Source organism: Macaca nemestrina, chromosome 16, assembly GCF_043159975.1.
Source record: "Macaca nemestrina isolate mMacNem1 chromosome 16, mMacNem.hap1, whole genome shotgun sequence".
Classification (NCBI taxonomy): Eukaryota; Metazoa; Chordata; class Mammalia; order Primates; family Cercopithecidae; genus Macaca; species Macaca nemestrina.
Window position 1 is genome coordinate 101,590,616 of NC_092140.1, and position 18,434 is coordinate 101,609,049.

At 45.7% G+C, this 18,434-nt stretch overlaps 1 protein-coding gene across 2 annotated transcripts in view; it reads right to left on the reverse strand.

The window, feature by feature from the left end:
- Positions 1 to 18,434, reverse strand: part of LOC105490248 (spermatogenesis associated 13) — a 326,039-nt gene that overhangs the window by 214,948 nt on the left and 92,657 nt on the right. Inside the window, exon 3 of one of the 2 annotated variants that reach the window (XM_071081539.1) lies at positions 1,103 to 1,249. The exons of the other annotated variant lie outside the window; for it this stretch is intronic. The gene's annotated coding sequence lies outside the window, so the exon portion shown is untranslated. The remainder of the gene's footprint in view (positions 1 to 1,102; positions 1,250 to 18,434) is intronic. 2 annotated transcript variants of the gene reach the window in all.

Consider the following 18,434-nt stretch of genomic DNA (forward strand, 5'->3'; position numbering starts at 1 on the left):
GAATTAAAAGCAAGGTCTTGAGCAGACATTTGCCCACCCATGTTCATTGCAGCATTATAAACAATAGCCAAAAGACGGAAGCAACCTGAGTGTCCATCAGTGGATCAACGGGCCAAGAACACGCGGTACACACACAACAGAATATGATTCAGCCCAAGAAAGAAGACAACTTGGGCATATACCACAGCACAGATGGCATTTGAGGACATTAAGCTAGATGAAATAAGTCAGTTGCAAGAGATAAATACTGAACAATTCCACTAATATAAGTGCGTGATTCCACTTCTATGAATTCATAGAGATGGAAACTGTTACGTTACCAGGAGCTGAGGGGAGGGGGAAATGAGTTGTTCAATGAATATAGAGTTACGGTTTTCCAACATAAAACACTCTGGGGATCTTTTGCATGAGAACATGCATATGGTTAACACTACTGTACTGTATACTTAGAAATGGTTAAGTGGGTAAGTTTTATGTGGTTTTTTTTGGTCACAATTAAAAAAATAGTTAAACTGAATACACAGCAGTATTAAACAGGGTTACAAGAAACAAGTATCCAAGCTGGATGACAAATAAGCAAACCATGGGTTAGCATAAAAACATGAAAAAAGTCAAGTACAACAGTGGTCATAGTGCTGTTGAACTGAGGATAAACTATCCAACACAGGGAATGTTCATTTGTATGATGAAAGGGTATATGGACTTTAAGAAAAGTTTTGAAAAGTGTATGTGTTTGAGTGGCAAGAAAGAGAAGAGAGGATAAGAAGTAAATAGATGAGAACAGTAGAGGAGGAACAGGGGCCAGGGCCACCAGGAGGAGTGGAGGCATCGAAAGTCACTTAAAGTCACTTAACCTACAGCACAGCTTCCTCTGCATACCCAAGTGTATGCGAATTTCCCCTTGAGAGCGTCCACCAGCTTGCTGTTGTCTATTACTCATGCACTCTGAGGATGGTCATAATTCGCAGGAATAATGCTGTGCTACTGTCAGTCACACGAAATAGATGTTTTTCTTTCCCTTCTCAATGCCCTCAAACCCAGTGAAGATTTATATCAAGAAAATGCATGAATGCATTATTGCAATTATTTTCCAAATACTTACTCAAGGCAAGACTTCACCGGAAGGAGGGTGGGAAGCTTGGATGAAGATGTGCAGTGAAATGCATCTTGCAACAGTGGTGAGAGTTACAGGCAGCATGGCAGTGAGGAGCTCAGGTAAGAGCAAAGTCTGCGGGAGTCTCCACACCGGCTTTTGAAGAGAAACAGAACTGGTGAGTAGAAGATCAAATTTCTAGCCCCAACTTTGCTCAAATTAGTTTTGTGACTTTTGGAAAATAGCTTCCTCCTACTATGGGCTGCAGCTCTCATAAGGGAATATTAAAGGGGAGAGACTCAAATCAAATCAATCATCTTCCTGTGTCAGAACATTCCATCCCTCCAAGATGGAGGAAAAAGGCCACATGTGCTACGGGAAATAGCTGGGAGAAGGGGAGAGGGAGAGAGGGAGTGAGAGCGAGAGTGAGAGACAGGGAGGGAGGGAGAAGGACAAGTCTCAATAAACACATTTATTGCAGCTGTTGAGAAGTAAACTCATCTGCAAACTAAATGCATAAGCTGACAGCAGGACAAAGTGGCAAGTATTTCTTTCTCGTCTAGTGAGCCAGGCGGTACCTCTGAGCCAGCAGAGCATGAGCGTCTTCAATGCAGGGCAGCAATATAGGTGCCACTTGGTAGAAAGATTCAGTAAACACATTGAAAGACCATAAATCATACAAATTAACTTGTCAGGCGCTTGCCCCAGTGATGTACTCCTTGGTTTGGTTCTTTAAAAAAAAAACTTTTTAAAAATTATACATCATGGATAGAGAAAGCCACGAAAAAGAGTAATACAGCTTAATGAGTTATTATAAGGTGAATACTGTTGTCACCAGCACCCAGGTCAGCAAAGATAACTGTGCCAGCCACACCGGAAGCCCCTCCGCGAACCCTGGGCCAGTCACGGTTCTTCCTCCGCTAAAAACCATTGCCCTGCTTTTAGAGAAATGGAGTCTTTGCATTTCTTTGTAGCTTTTCATCCAAGTGTCCATGCACAGACATGATAGTTTAGTCTTGACAGTTTAAAATTTCTAATCCTCTATGAAGCTGCGTCCTCTGTATCCCTTTCTCTTTCTTATGGTTTATCTGTTTAAAACCACCGAGGTGATGTGATCGGCAGATTCCCTGAATCTGGAGTTTTCGAACTGCATATTGGTGACACTGATCACACGGCCTCTGTGCTTCCTCTAAGATGACAGCTGCACCCAGGAGCCTGGTCTGCCTCGTGGTGGGTCTCCAGCGACACCACCGGGGGGCTGTGGGCCTTCCCTGAGATACCTGTTTCCCACGCTGTGACGCCAGTGCATGTGGATGCAGAGGTCTGAAGCAGGCCCTCTGATAGAACTTTCCGTGGTCAAGAAAATGCCCCACGTCTGCACCGCCCCACAGGGCGGCCACTAGTGTGTGTGGCCACTGATGACTTGGAATGCGGCCACTGCGACTGAGGGACTAACATTTTTATTTAATTTTACGTAAACTGTAGGTGGTCAGTAACTAACTTGTTGGACAGGACAGGACACTTCAATTTCACCGGGATTTGTGAAACGGTGATCTTTTAATTCCATCTTTTTTGCCCATTTATTAGATAGAATGATATTATAAAGAGATGCTCATCCTCATTTGTTGTACCAGTTGGTGTCACCTGTAGACATACAGCAGGATAAATGCATGCTTTTCTCCACTTTTCACAGATCTTCAAGAAAATGGATTGGTTTCCCCATCACCCTCTGAGGATGACCATTTAGTTTTTAAAGATTCTTTTTATTTTTAAATTTCTTAGAGACAGGGAATCATTCTGTCACCTAGATAGGAGTGAAGTGGTATGATCATAGCTCACGGCAGCCTCAAACTCCTAGACTCAAGCCTCCTGAGAAGCTGGGATTATAGGCACATGCCATTATGCTTGGCTAATTCTTTTTTCTTATTTTTTTTTGAGACAGTCTCAGTCTGTCAACTGGGCAGGAGTGCAGTGGTGTGATCACAGCTCAGTGCAGCCTCAAACTTCCAGGCTCAGGTGATCCTCCTACCTTAGCCTCCCAAGTAGCTGGGACTACAGGCTTGCACCACCACGCCTGGCTAACTTTCTTTTGTATTTTTTGTGGAGATGGGGTTTTGCCATGTTTAAGTCTTAACTTTTTTTTTAATAGAAGGGGTCTTGCTAGACTGCCCGGGCTGACTTTGAATTCCTGGGTTCAAGAGATTCTCCTGCCTCAGTCTCCCAAAGTGTTGGCATTACAGGTGTCAGCCACTGTGCCTGGCCTGTTCATTTCTGAAATTACTTTTTATTTTGTTTATTTTCTGTGTTTTGCTACTGCACTTCTGAGTTTTTTCCACTTTGAGTTTTATTCTTTCATGTCTTTTATCAGCCTCTTAATTTTTTAAAGATTGAGATAAAAACTCCCTTTTTGATCTGTTTAGTGAATATAATTTTCGTTTGTTTTTCTCCGGGGCCTGGGTGTTTAATAGCCTTCTAGTGCCATTTTCATGTGAAGTTAGCTTTCCTGCACTGTGAGGAGGATTGCAGAGTCAAGGCAGTTTGAACCTCACGGAGCTCCTTCTGTTTTCACGTAGTATTCAAAACCATGGTGGCTTATTCTGAAACTTCCTGACTCTGTCATCTCCCATGGGTGTCTGTCCCTTTCATGTTTAATTTGATTCTGTTCTCTGCGGTTTCTCCTGCGTGTGGGGCCCTTGCCTGTGTTTAGATTGTACAGTATCATCTCCGATGCTGTTCTCAAATTGCACCATGCTTTCCGGTGCATACCTTTGGCTATGTTGTATGTATGTAGCCTCCCGAGTAACTGGGACTACAGGCACCTGCCACCACGCTTTTTTTTTTTTTTTTTTTTTTGCATTTTTAATAAAGACAGGGTTTTGCTATGTTGGCCAGGCTGGTCTTGAACCCCTGACCTCAGGTGATCCACCTGCATCTGCCTCTCAAAGTGCTAAGATTACAGGCATGAGCCACGGTGCCCGGGCCTCCTTGTTATTTCCTATTATAACACTCTTTTTTTCTTTGTAGCACTAACCATAACTTTAAACTCTATATTTATTTAATGTTTACATCCTCCCAAGACTATAAGCTGCTCCATGTGAGCAGGGGCTGTGTCCGTTTTGTTCTCTGGTTTAGCTCCAGAACAAGTCAGGTACCAGGCAGGTGGTCAGATCCCAATGAAAAGTCACTGAAAAAAGCATCACAACCAGGCATGGCCTGATGCATGGAGGCAGCAGACAGTGAGGGCTCTGGGAGATGGAGATAAGGGACGCCACCAGGCTTGGCTGGGAGGTGACCCAGGCAGCCTCTCAGAGGCAGGCGTAAGTACCTTGCTGTATTTCTTCCGGAATAAAGGCCTCTGGATTTAGCACCAACATCTAGGTTCTCGTCTGAAGGAACCTGGCTGTGATAAAGGAAGTCTGAGAGATGCACCGTTATCGGAATGGCACCAGAAGCAAGACCCATTCCATAGACAGAAATGACAGTTTTTACAGCTGAACCAATCCAAAGAACTCTGCTATGGGAACACTTATCTGGGACAGGATGGTTGGGAAAGTTAACCCAGGGAACCAGATTTGTAGGGAAACAAGGGTAGATTTCAAGTCCACTGTTTTGAATTTTGCATCCACATAGAAGAGAAGTCTGTAGATTCATTCAATACCCAGTTCATTTTACTGTTATCTAAGGTGGTTTTTCTTTTAAAAAATACTTATTTTTTGGGCCGGGCGTGGTGGCTCAAGCCTGTAATCCCAGCACTTTGGGAGGCCGAGATGGGTGGATCATGAGGTCAGGAGATCGAGACCATCCTGGCTAACACGGTGAAACCCCGTCTCTACTAAAAAATACAAAAAACTAGCCGGGCGAGGTGGCGGCGCCTGTAGTCCCAGCTACTCGGGAGGCTGAGGCAGGAGAATGGCGTGAACCCGGGAGGCGGAGCTTGCAGTGAGCTGAGATCCGGCCACTGCACTCCAGCCTGGGTGACAGAGCCAGACTCCGTCTCAAAAAAAAAAAAAAAATACTTATTTTTCGTTGTGGCAAAATACACACATTTATCATCATAACCATTTCTAAACGTATAGTTCTGTGGCATCAGGTACATTCCTACTTTCATGTAACCAGCACTTCTATCCACTTCTAGTACCTTTTCACGTTCCCAAAGTAAAACTCTGTACCCGTTAAATGTAACTCCCCTAATCTGTACCCCCTACCCCTGCCCCAGGCAACCACTCTTCTAATTCCTAACTCTATGATTTTAACTACTCTTAAGTACTTCATATAAGTGGAATCATACAGTATTTGTCTTTTTGTGACTGGCTTATTTCACTTAGTATAATGTCCTTGACATTCATCTGTGTTATAGCATATAACAAGTTTTTCTTCTTTTTGTGAAATTATGCAATAAGTAATATTTCATTGCCTGTGTGTACCACATTTTGTTTATTCATTTATCCACTGACGGACACTTGGGTAGTTTCCGCCTCTTGGCTGTTGGGAATAATGCTGCTGTGAACACGGGTGTGCACATGCCTCTTGGCCGTTGGGAATAATGCTGCTGTGAACACGGGTGTGTACACGCCTCTTGGCTGTTGGGAATAATGCTGCTGTGAACACGGGTGTGCACACGCCTCTTCGCCGTTGGGAATAATGCTGCTGTGAACACGGGTGTGCACACGCCTCTTTGAGACTCTGCTTTTCATTCTTTTGCATAGAGACCCAGAAATGGGATTGCTGGATCATATGGCGATACTATTTTTAATTTTCTGAGAAATCTCCACGTTTTACATAATGGCTACATCATTTTACAAATTCCCATCAATAGTACACAAAGGTTCCGATTTCCCATGTCCTCACCAATACTTAGTATTTTCTTTTCTTTTAGTAGCCGTCCTAATGGGCATAAGGTGGTAAGGTGGCTTTTACTTAATGAGCTTGAAAAGGCTGTCACAAATGTAGATTTTATTTACTCTGAAATATTTTATGTATTAGTTTCTAGAGACGGGGTCTTCCTATATTGCCCAGGCTGCAGTGCAGTGGCTATTTGCAGGGTATGATCATAGTTTACTGTAACCTCAAACTCCTGGGCTCAGGCAATCTTCCTGCTTCAGCCTCCCCAACAGCTGAAACTACAGGTGTGCACCACCACACACGGCTAACTTAAATTAGGCTTTTACTTAGGTGAGTGGAGGGAATACAAGAAGGAAGGAAGGAAGGAGAGGGAAAAGAATTATGAATGGAGAAAGAAAGCATTCTGGAAGTGGGAATTCCAGTGCCATTCACTGATGCTGTGCCATAGATATAATTCATGTGCACACCGTAAAATTCAAGAACCATTGGTTAATGGTTAGAAATGAACTTTGACCTAAGTTTGAACTCTGTACATTTGCATAAGCTACTTAATCTCCTTAGTCTCAGGTTCCTCATCAGTGAAATAGAGGTAATAATACCTACGCCATAGCATTGTCATGAGAATTAAATATTACCTAAGTAAATAAAGGGCTTAGCACATAGTAAATACTCAAGAATGATAATATAATGAAAAAATGTAATTATATTGTATATTCTACAAGTGTAAAATGTGGTTGGGTCGGTGGCATTTACATGACAATCAGTTCATTAATGGGTACAGTACAGCGAATGTTTTCTGTTTTCTAACTTGGTTTCATTTTTAAACTGGCTGACTTAAGTTTTGCTTACCTTTAGTTCAGTGGTTCTTAATTTTTATGGTCACATACCCTTTAAAAAACTAATGAAATGTATTAATTACCTCTATAGAAAACTGCATGTAAAATTTTGCCTACTGTCTGGGTTTCAAAATAAATAAATAAATAAATAAATAAATAAAACATTTAGGTTTGTTTAAAAAAATTAGGCTTTTAAAATTTTAAAACATTTTTAAAAATATTTTAAGCATACAGAAAGAATAAGGCCTACAGAGCAAACACCTGTGCACCCACCTCCTAGCTTTGTCCTGTCACAGTATTTGGCAGATGCCATTCTGCCTTCCTTGCCCTGCTGTGTGCTGGCATTCTGAGATGTCTTGCGATGGGGGAGTTTTCAAGTTATCTAATCCTCCCCTATAATGTTGATGTGTTTTCACAACCCTGAGCAAGCAGAAATCCTTATTCAGAATCACTAAATGTACCAGTGGGAAGCTGCAGTCAAAACCTGATTTTCCTATGTTAACCCTGAGTTCCCATGTGTGAGGCCACGATGTTCTCACCCAGGTCCTCAGGGTCACATTCCCTACAGGTGCACAGGCATTTCTGTGCTGCCAAGCTGCATCAAATAGTGCTTTGGGACTTGTTGAAATAACGGCTTTACACCCAAAATGTGCCCCCCACAAACCTGTTCATGCTCTTCTCTCAAATCTTATAGCCCAGGTCTGCTCCAGAGCTGTTCAGGACATTCTGGTATAGAAGGTAGGCACCAGACACTCATTCATGCTGACATCTACTGTTTACATCCATTCTTCCAGGCATGGCCTAGACCCTCATTACTGCACCATGACATCTAACCTCCGGGATGGGGAGAGGCCTGAGGTTTAGAATCTGATTATAGTTAAGTCTGCATCAGGTGCCCCCACGCAGAAGCCACATTTTCAACAAGCATCCAAGATGATTCTCACAGTTCCAAGACCCAGGCTTTGAGACACAGTCCTCTAAGTATTATGGCCACAGCCTAGATCTTTTCCCCTGTACCCTTCCTACCTGTCGGTTCTTAAAGCAACCAAGCTTTTCATAAAATTGTAACATCAAAATAAATAGAAAATATTTAAAATAAACCTATCTGGCAGTTTCCTCACAGCCACCAAGCCAAGCTTCTATTTCCTTTATGTGACTTTGCCTCTCCCCACAATTGCTGCATTTAGCAAAGAAACAAACCCATCAGATTTCAGTGGAGCATTTTGGGCCTGATGTTTCCAGCTGCTTTGGGGGTATGTCTGAAACGTGCCTGAACTTTGCATCTCTACTGGGACCATTTAATAGGCCATTTCTACCTAAGGCCCCTCTCAATTTTCAGGAAGTCATTTTACCTTCGGAAAACCTAGATCACTAACCATACGGCCTCTCCTTTAAAAATGGCAAAGGGTGATAGAGCGTCTGCAAGCTTAAAGGCACAGAACAGTGGGGTACTGGTGCCTGGTAAAGGAATTTCAGCATTTCCTACCTTGTATTCTAGTCAGGAAGGATGAACAGCTTGAGTGAACCCAAAGACATTTGTTTTCACCCTTTATAAAACGTGCTTGAAACCAGGCACAAAGAGACCCAGCAGATTCCCACTGATGTCTCGCAGGGAGCCTGACCTTTTAACCTTAGGAAATAGAGGGCCTGTTTATTAGGTTCAGGTGGAAAATGGATGGATCGTTTATTGGCTTTGGAAAATAACTCAAGGAAAATGTGACCTTACTAACAAAATGCGATCATGCCCATTGTTTTACCAGGATGCTCTGGAAAATAAGATTAATCACCCCGGCCTTTGATGGTACTCTCAGATTCTGTGTGTTAGAAAACAGTCAGCTGTATTGTTAGTGAGAAGATGCCAAACACTGAAACGTTCAACGTAATGTCAGTATTTCAGGCTTACTCAGGCAATCTTCTAGTTGTTACCAGCCTTTTCGGTAAGTCCACACAGTGGAGGCTATGGAGTACAAAAGCATCACATATAGATGCCCAAATAGGACTGCTAAGAAATCTGCCTTTTTTATAAGCTACAACTTTAAAACATGTAGAAATAGCAAGCTGCCAAATGTGGCAGTAAGAAAGGGGATAAACAGTACATCAATAGTACAATATGTTTTTAGAGGCAAAGTCCAGCAGAAAGCTTTCTCTTGTGCAGAGTTTCTACATAGTCCATCTCTAACAGACCCTAAAATGAGCTTTCTGATTGCCTTTGAGGACTCTTAGGTTTCAACTGTTTTTCTTATAAACGCTTACTCTTAATTGGTTTCCATGTGACTTCATTATCACCATTGTTTTAAAACTCCTGGCTGCTATTAACTCTTCTGCTTCTAAAATATAAACCATTCTCTCTCTTCTTATTCCAGTTATACCAATTGCAGCCATTCACTATGCAAAAAGCAAGACAGTAATAAAGGCTTACGATGGGGTATGAGAAATAAGTACAATAAATATCTAGTGTTTTATCTGATCACACCCTTCCTAAAATTGTCTCCCTTAGAGAGCTGCCGGAATGTCTAGAAAACATCATATGATCACGGTTTCCTAACTTGGGTTAAAAGACAATCTCAAAAGCAATTTTAAAAGATCAACATTGGAGAAGTATTTCTAGAACAGAAGAATAAGTACCTCCCAAAACCTGTTCTTCCATAAAAGCAATGAGAAAACTGGCAAAAACGGCCAAAACAAGTTTTTCAAAATACTGCAAATTCACCACAGGCTTGCAACAATCCGAGGAGTATACTGTTTATTCAAAGACTATGACTGACTCTCAGTAAGAACGGTGATTTTGTGGCATTTCCACCTGCCCTGCTCCCATCTCCCCTCTCTCCAGCTCCACGGGAGCCTTAGACCTGTGAATGCGTGAGAATAGCAGCCTAGCAGCCATGAGAGGAGCAGAACAAGCCTAGAGCTCCCCTAAAACCATCCCCAGAAAACTGCCCTTATTTAATTTGCCTGGCTGTTCCCCAAAAAACGCAATTCTGTTTTTGAGATGGAGTCTCCCTTGCTCACCTAAGGGCATGATCTCCACTCACTACAGCCTCCACCTCCCAGGTTCAAGTGATTCTCCTGCCTCAGCCTCCTGAGTACCTGGGATTACAGGTGCGCACCACCACGCCCGGCTACTCTGTGTATTTTAGTAGAGATGAGGTTTCACCATGTTGGCCAGACTGGTCTCAAACTCCTGACCTTAAGTGATCCACCTGCCTTGGCCTCCCAAAGGGTTGGGATTACAGGCATGAGCCATTGCATCCAGCCTGAAAAGCTCAATTCTTAGAGCTTGTCTTCGTTTGACCTTACTCAGAGAATACTCTGTTCTAACAGCCATATCTCAAAGGCATTTGTCAAACTATTAGCTGCAATTGTTTAGCACAGCAGCGTTTTGAAGTGGTGATACCAGATGGGGCTAACAAGAGGCTGACCAAAAAGCTTAAAAGGAAATACTAGGGAATGAGATGTCCACAGGGGGTTTGTAAAGCGATGACACATTATTGAGAACCAGGAAGGCCACACCCATGTGCAGGGCTGTGTGTACGCCCAGGCAACATCTTGGAAGGGTTTAGTCTCTCACCTCTTGCTGGCTTTAAGGCCCAGTGCCAGCAGAGAGTTCAGGCTAAGGCGGAGACGTGAACTGTCTGCTGGAGTACTGAAGGTCGGCCCCAACACACACAGAGCCCCTCAGCAAAGGCTGAAAAACTGACCAGTTCAATGCATGTAAGGAAGCCTCTCTCCCATCATTAGGCAATCATTAAGCTAACTGAGCGGAGACTTCAGGAGCTACAAATGACAAAGAAGGCAGACCTTATAAAATTAGACCAGGAGTCACTAAACAGGCAAACAGCACCATCAACAACACAAATCCTAGAGAGGAGGGAATCTGGATATTTAATATTTGAAACATCCAGTTTTCAATAGAAGATGTGAGACATGAAAAGAAACAGGAAAGTTTAGTTCCATGCACACAGAAAATAGAAACTGTCAATAGAAATAGAAATAAATATAGACAGTTTCTATAGAAATAGACAGTTTCTTTAGACAGGGGCCCAGATGTTGGATTTAAGGTGTTTAAGTCAGCTATTATGGATATGTTCAAATCACTGGAGGAGATCATGTCTAAAGAATTAAAAGAAAGTGAAAGGACGATGTCTCATTTTAGTAAGTTGGGGCAGTCCAGTCAAGAAGCTGTGGTGACTCTAAGTGGGGTAGGGACGGTGGGATGGGAGAAACAGAATGGAAAGAACGATGCTCAGTGGTTTGTAGGACGTGGCGGACCGGATGGGGGAGCATGGGGAAAAAGAGGGCAAGGTCAAAGCTCAGGTGAGGACACCGTTCGGCGAAGGGACGGTCAGGAGGAGCTCAAGTTTGTGGGGAGGATAAGTTAACCTTAAATGGTTGTGTGTGAGGTATTTGTGGGACATCTAGGAGGAGATGCCAAGTCAGTGGTTAAATGTAAGTGGTTAAATGTACAGGCTGGATGGACAGGGATGGGCTGGAGCTATGAAAGGGGAAGCTCCATTAACACCAAACCCTGTTCACAGCAGGCAGCCTGAGTAAGACCCTGGCCAGAGCACAGCAAAGCAGTCACCACATGTGAGTTTATCATGGAAAGCAGAAGAAAGTCCACAAGGGGATGTCCAAACGCAGAGAACTCGGTGGAAATCTTACCAATGTCAGAAGAATTACAGTTGCCAGATTTAGAAGAAAAAAAATAAAGGAAGTCTAGTGCTATAGTCTGAAGGCTTCCCAAAATTCTTGTGCTGAAACCTAATCACCAACATGATATGGCATTCAGGGGTGGGGCCTTTAGGAGGTGATTAGGTCCTGAAGGCAGAGCCCTCATAAATGGAATGAGAGACCTTACAAAAGGGTTTGAGGAGACAAGTCCATGCCATGTGAAGACACAGCCTTTGATCCCTCCAGAGGACAGAGTGGCAGGGCATCATCTTGGAAGTGGAGACTGGGCCGTCACCAAACACCAAACCTGCTGGTGCTCTGATCTTGGACTTCCAAACCCTAGAACCCCAAGAATCATTTCAGTTGTTTGTAAGTTAACCCCCAGTCTGTGGATTTTGTTATGGCAGCAGAAATGGGCAAAGCACCCAGTGAAATTTGAATTTCAGATAAATGACAAATAATTCCTTTAGGACAACTACATTCAAATAGTGCATGGGCCACACTGATATTAAAAATTATTTGGCTTTTTGGTGATTTGTGGGTATTTCATTAAAAGGTACATTTATATTATGCAAATTCAACCACAACACTAGCTGATTTCCCTAGCTCAGAGGGGTTTTGTAATAATGTATAATGTATAGAAACTCCATCAGATTTAGAACCAGGAGACCTTCTTTGAGTCTGGACTCTTCTGCTTACTAAAAGACAATAACAGACAAATCTTGTGCCCCTCTGGTCCTTAGAGTCCACAGCAGTGAAAATGGAAATACCTCCTTTTTTTTTTCTTGCCGCAACCGAGCTGTTGTGAGAATGAGGTCCGAGTGGTGTGTGTGGAGGTCCCATGCAAATATGGTCACAGCACCGCTCATGGGCTATGACCATACGAACAGCACACCGCAAAGCAGACGCTGGCCGGCATGGCCATTCAAAAATCATGTGAGGCACGAGGGAAATGCGAGACACCAGGCAGGTGCTAGAAACTCTTCCTATGTGTGCTTCCGTTACTCCCTGTGGAACTGTTTTTAGGAAAACGTTGTGTCCCCTGACACACCGGTGGCCTCACCTATGAAAACTCCCAATTGAGTTGTCTTGAGATACTTTTCAAAGCCACCCGTGAACTTCTCCCATCCTCATCAGCATTTGTGCAGGTTTCTGTTTGGCATAAACCCAGAGTCGTCGATGACCCCATCCCCGTCTTCAGACCCAGATCATTCCCTTACACCTCTTTCGCCTGCTGCATGGGAACTGGTGGGCCCAGGAGCCCCTGCTTGCACTTCCCTGCAGCCAGCCTCCGGGACACTCCTCAGCCCGCACTGACGGAAGCTGAGGTCACACATTTCTGGCCTTATGGTCTTAAGTCATTAAATGATGGCAGATTGGCTCTCAGAACTGGCTCAGCGCCTGGCCCTGGAAACGCAGCTCTCAGCGAGAAGGAGGGCCTGAGTGCCACTGAGCTTCAATTATACACCTTCTGGAAGGCAGTGATTCTGAACGTTGATTTTTTTATTCCATTTTGGGGAAGAGAAAATTGAGGGTAAAGAGATGTGTTTATTATGTCATTTTAAAAACGAGTGCCGTTGCCACCTGCTAGGATGGTACTGAGATTCTGCCAGTCTTTGGGCTGTGGACCCATCAATCAACATGTGGTGCCCAGTGATTCCCTCAGAGAGGTGTCAATGTCCAGGGTGACGGGCTTGGGTTCACATGTGTCTTCATCTCAAGAGGAAGACAGGAAACTGCGGCTCCACACTGGAGCATGGAGTGCAGGGTTCAGAACTTGAAGTCGTCTGGGTTTAGGTTCTAATCCCAATTCAGACACTTAATGGTCATGTGACTGTGGGCCAGTTCCTTACTGCTCTGAGCCTCGGTGTGCTCGTCTGTAGAATGCAAACAATCCCTACCTCAAACCCTGTGGGCATCCAGTGCTGTCTAGGTAGCATTAACATGCCACTTCCCTGTCTGCCAGGACACACCTCAGCCCAAGTTTTCATATGACAGTCCACCGTCATTTGTTGAGTGAGGACCACAAGTCCAGACATGTGTGACCCCAGGACTTTCACCTCAGCTAGGCATTTTGGCTGATTCACAAATTAGAGGGTAAAAAACAGCTGTTGAGACATTATAAAATTGTTACTAAATTCAGCTGGAGGAGACGCAGGAGGAAGGCCCAAAGCTGGAAGAGCTGGCCTGGCTGACCTCAGGGGCTGAAGCCAGTGAGCAACGGGCAAGACTACGGGTGGGACCGGGGTGTGGTCACCAGCCCCCTTGGGTCCTTATCAGGCAGCTCCACCTAGGCCGTGTCCAGCAGCTCTGGGGAGAAGCAGGAGCCCTGTGGCCACCCAGAACACCAGGCTACCTAGAAGACTTGCGGAGTTGTAGATCGAAGAGCTTCCCAGGGTGCCAGAGGCCTCCCCATAGCTTCTGTGACCTAGAGAAGCGTGTGTGTAGAGGAGGGGGATGACAGGTGCCAGGGCAGGGGTATTTCAGCAATTCCAGCTTCACTTCTGTAATGCCTCAGTTTGCCCTACTGTTCACTGACTTTAAAATGGAATCATTCCTTGATACTCAGCTGGAAATCCAAAGATTTTCACCTGCACAGGAGCCTGAAACCTTCAGGTTCTGCTAAGGTTGCAGTGAAATTCAGCTACTTTGAAGTCTCTGGATGCTGTCCATGGCTAAGTGTCACAATCTACTTTCTCCTGGTGTCTTTGACTAAAAGAAAACAGAAGTGTTTGATTCTTCTCTGGTGTCCAGTCCTGCCCCTGGGGGAGGGAGGGCAAAGGGGCTGATCAACAGTTTGCTGTGACAGAAACGCTTTGCAGAGTGTGCAGGGGGTGGGTAGCAGGCTCTGGTCAGGAACTCAGGCAAGGCTGGGGGGATCCCAGGCCCCCTGTCTCGGGGCTTCACCCCTTCCCCTCTCTTCACTCCAGACCCTGGGCTGGCAGGCTCTGGGAGCGGAGGCATTGCCAGGTTTCCCTGTGATCTTTGGGGATGGGAGTGTGAGGCTGGAGAGAAAGCCTTGCTGGGCACAGGGGAGGTCCAAGCCCACGGTGATTGTGGGAAGGATCCCATGAGATCAATAGCCACTGTTTCTCCATGTTTGCTGTTTTGCTTTATTAAAAACTTAAAATTTAAGTTCCTAATACTTTGGGCCACAGGGAAAGCAGCTTCACTTCTTAGCCCAGATTAGAGACTGGGTCTGTTTGCCAAGCCTTTTCCTGGCTCCCTCCTGGGCTGCTCCTTGGCCTCACTGCTCCTCTGACCCTGGAGGGAGGCAGCTGCTTCATCGCTGGCTTCAGCTGCTGTCACTACCCAGGGCCATGTCAACAGCTCTCACCCGTCTCTCTCTCCTGGAATTCAGCTCTGCACCCGCTTCTGCTGGCTGGCCCTTCCCACTCGGTGTCTGCTATGAAAAGGTTTTCAAGAGAACTCAGGTGTCTGCCTTCTTTCCTCATGCAGCCACTCTTCCTCTGAACTGTGTCTTCTGTGGCGATCCCAGCCATGGGTCCTGCCCTTGAACTTGTCCTTGTTGCCTCTGCCTCCTCTATTCCACCTTCTCACCAGTCCCCAAGCCTACGGACCCAGTCACTGAACTTGTCTTTTGAATTCATCCTTTCTTTCACATTTTTACTGTAATCAGGTCCTTGTGGTCACGCCAGGACGACTGTCCACGTTTCCCCACGAGCCGCCCTCCCCCGGTGTCTTCTTCAACTACAGCTGTCACACAAGCAGATGCGTCCTCCTAAGAGGACTCTGCGATCACAAAACTCCAGTGACTTCCCCTTGCCTGGGCTGCCAGATAAAGCATAGGACACCCAGTAAAAGCTGAATTTCAGATACATTTTTTTAGCAAGACTATGTACCATGCAATATGAATGACATACTTATACTAAAAGATATTCGTTGTGTATCTGAGATTCAAACGTAGCTGGGCCTCTTATATTTTTATTTGCCAAATCTGATGGTGCTATGTCTTGCCTTCATAAGGAAAGTCAAACTCACCGGGCGGCATCTATGGCTATCTGCCATCTGACCATTTCTCCAGCCTTCGTCCGCTGCTCCCACACTGAAACTTCTCTGCTACTCACCTTGGCAATACACATCCTCTAACCTAGAGTTTCCTTCATCCTCCCTCCACTTGCTTCGCCTGATTCTCCACTTAACTCCCTCTCTCCCTTGAAACCTCTCTGGCTTATTTGGCTTCTAAAGAACCTGTAGTACTTGTTTACTCTGTGGCTGTGCCCTGGTTCGGGTGCTCTGTACTATTAATAGCGCCCTAGGGCTAGGTGACACCAAAGAGCTAGGAAATACACTGGACCCTAAATGGAACTCTGGGTCTGACCTGGAGCGGGTAAGAGGCTGGTATTCCCGCAGAGGCTGGCTGAGTGGGCCATGCCAGCACCCAGCAACCACTTCCCTCTTCACTGCCCAGCACAGGAGGGAGACCCTCCCTGGAAAGGGAGTCGGACACAGAAGTGAACAAAGTCAGGTAAAGGCAAAGTCAACATGCGGGGAAGGCAAGTGGTGGCAGAAGGAGCACCTTCCTCTGGACCTAGGGTCCCTCGGACATCCTCCTTTGGGCTGATTTCTGTACCCCAGTTCCTGCAGCTGTCCCCACGGGGCAGGGCTTTCAGACAGCACTGCCGCTCTGTACGTGTCTAAGTTGGTCAATGTTGCTTATTAAAAAGCAGGCACAAGCTGGGCGCACTGGCTCACAGCTGTAATCCCAGCACTTTCAGAGGTTGAGGCGGGCAGATCACTTGAGGTAAGGAATCGGCCTGGCTGTCATGGTGAAATCCTGTCTCTACTAAAAATACAAAAATTTGTCTGGTGTGGTGACGGGCGCCTGCCTGTAATCCCAGCTACTCGGGAGGCAGAGGCAGGAGAATCACTTGATCCTGGGAGGCAGACGCTGCAGTGAGCCGAGATTGCACCGCTGCACTCCAGCCTGGGTGACAGAGCGAGAATCTGTCAAAGAAAAAAAAAAGCACAGAACTGGGCCTGGGCCCGACATGCCACACTGCACACTCCAGATGAACACCACCGCAAAGGCACCGCCTCCCAAGCCCAGATCCCAGGCGACTGTGAACACACGGGCGGCTGAGTTAGGGGTTTATTGCCCCCAGCATCTTATGATTAGTTGGTAATTCAACAACATCAGTCCTCAGATGTGTTTCTCACAAATTGCTATCAAGACAGGTTTCCTCTAATCTATACTCAAATTTATAAATATATATAGTTGGCCGGGTGCGGTGGCTCAAGCCTGTAATCCCAGCACTTTGGGAGGCCGAGATGGGCAGATCATGAGGTCAGGAGATCGAGACCATTCTGGTTAATATGGTAAAACCCCGTCTCTACCAAAAAAAATACAAAAAATTAGCCGGGCGAGGTGGCAGGTGCCTGTAGTCCCAGCTACTCGGGAGGCTGAGGCAGGAGAATGGCGTAAACCCGGGAGGCGGAGCTTGCAGTGAGCCAAGATCTGGCCACTGCACTCCAGCCTGGGCGACAGAGCAAGACTGTCTCAAAAAAAAAAAAAAAAAAATATATATATATATATATATTTATATATATTTTTTGTAGAGACTGGGTCTTGCTAAGTTGCTCAGGCTGGTCTCGAACTTCTGGGCTCAAGCGATCCTCCTGCCTCTTGGCCTCCCACAGTGTTGGGATTACAGATGTGAGCCACTGCGCTGGGCCACATCGTTGATTTAAGGCCAGCATTCCAAACCGCTGGAAGACAGGCCCTGCTGACTACTCAGATGGCCACGGTGTGCCCCTGAACGCCTGGTCGGTGAGCCCTGTGGTACTCCACCAGAGACCCTCAGGACGGAACTGAGCAGTCATCACGAATTCATCTCCAGCTGAAGCACTGTGTAGTGTTGCTTTTTTAAAGAAAAACCAGAAAGCCAGGTTTCCCTGACATTTTGAAAGGAAACCCAGGTGGTACTAAGAGGGCTGGAAGTGAGTCAGGGTGAAAAAGTGCCCTGTGTACCTCGCACGTCCAGAACACACCACGAAGAACCAAGATTTCTTCCCCGGGCATCCTGCCCATCTTCAGGGAGCATCGTAAGCAGCGTCTCCATCGTGCATGGGCTCAGCTCCTCCTTCCTTTCTCAAAAGCAGCAGAGCTGCAAGCACAGAGACCCTTTTCCCCAGCAGCAAACGCCTCCTCGGACTGCACCTGGCGCCCTTTTCCCCTCTTTCCACCCACATCTCACCAACGCCTTTGAATTGTTCAGCTCCTTTCTTCTCTCCTCCCGCTTGTTGCTAAGTTACAGAAGATAATGAGGATCAGGCTTGGGAGCTCATTACAATTCTAGTCACCGGCTCTCTCTCTCTCCCCCTTTCTCTTTCTGAGGAGAAGGAGTAAAAATGCTTGTTAAACTATAATCCAGAAAACCTTCCACTTTCAGAATAGGCAACAGAAGTGCTGGGCGTGGTGTGGTGGCTCTTGCAAACTGCACACCCGAAATCCATGCACATTGCAGAAATTCACGAAATGCTTCACTGGATTCCTGCCCTGCTGTAAGGAAAATGTCAGAAGAGCATCTGCATCAGATGGGGACTGTTCCACCAGTGACAAGGGAAGTAGGAGCAGCGAGGAAATGAGCAGTTAGAGTTTTATCATTCTAAAGTAGCAAAGGGAATTGCTCTTATCTCCACGTGGCTGAACGCAGTGTTTCAAACCAGCAAGTGCAGTCTTTCTGTCTGAAAAGTGACTCCCCTTGATTTGCCAAGCAATCCTTGCAGGGCAAATCAGAAGAAAGTAACGTTTTAATCCAGTCTGAGTAATGTTACAAAACCAGCTCTCCCAACACCTTGTAATACTATTCTCTGAGTAAATGATGGAGGAGAACAGGCTTAGGAACTTAGGGAAACCCAACAAACCTCCAACCACCTTCAACTCCACAGAGAGCTAGCCATTCTCCCTCCAAGCTCCGCCTGGACTTCAACTCAAGTCCCTGGTTACTGTGGTCTGATCTGCAGCACCT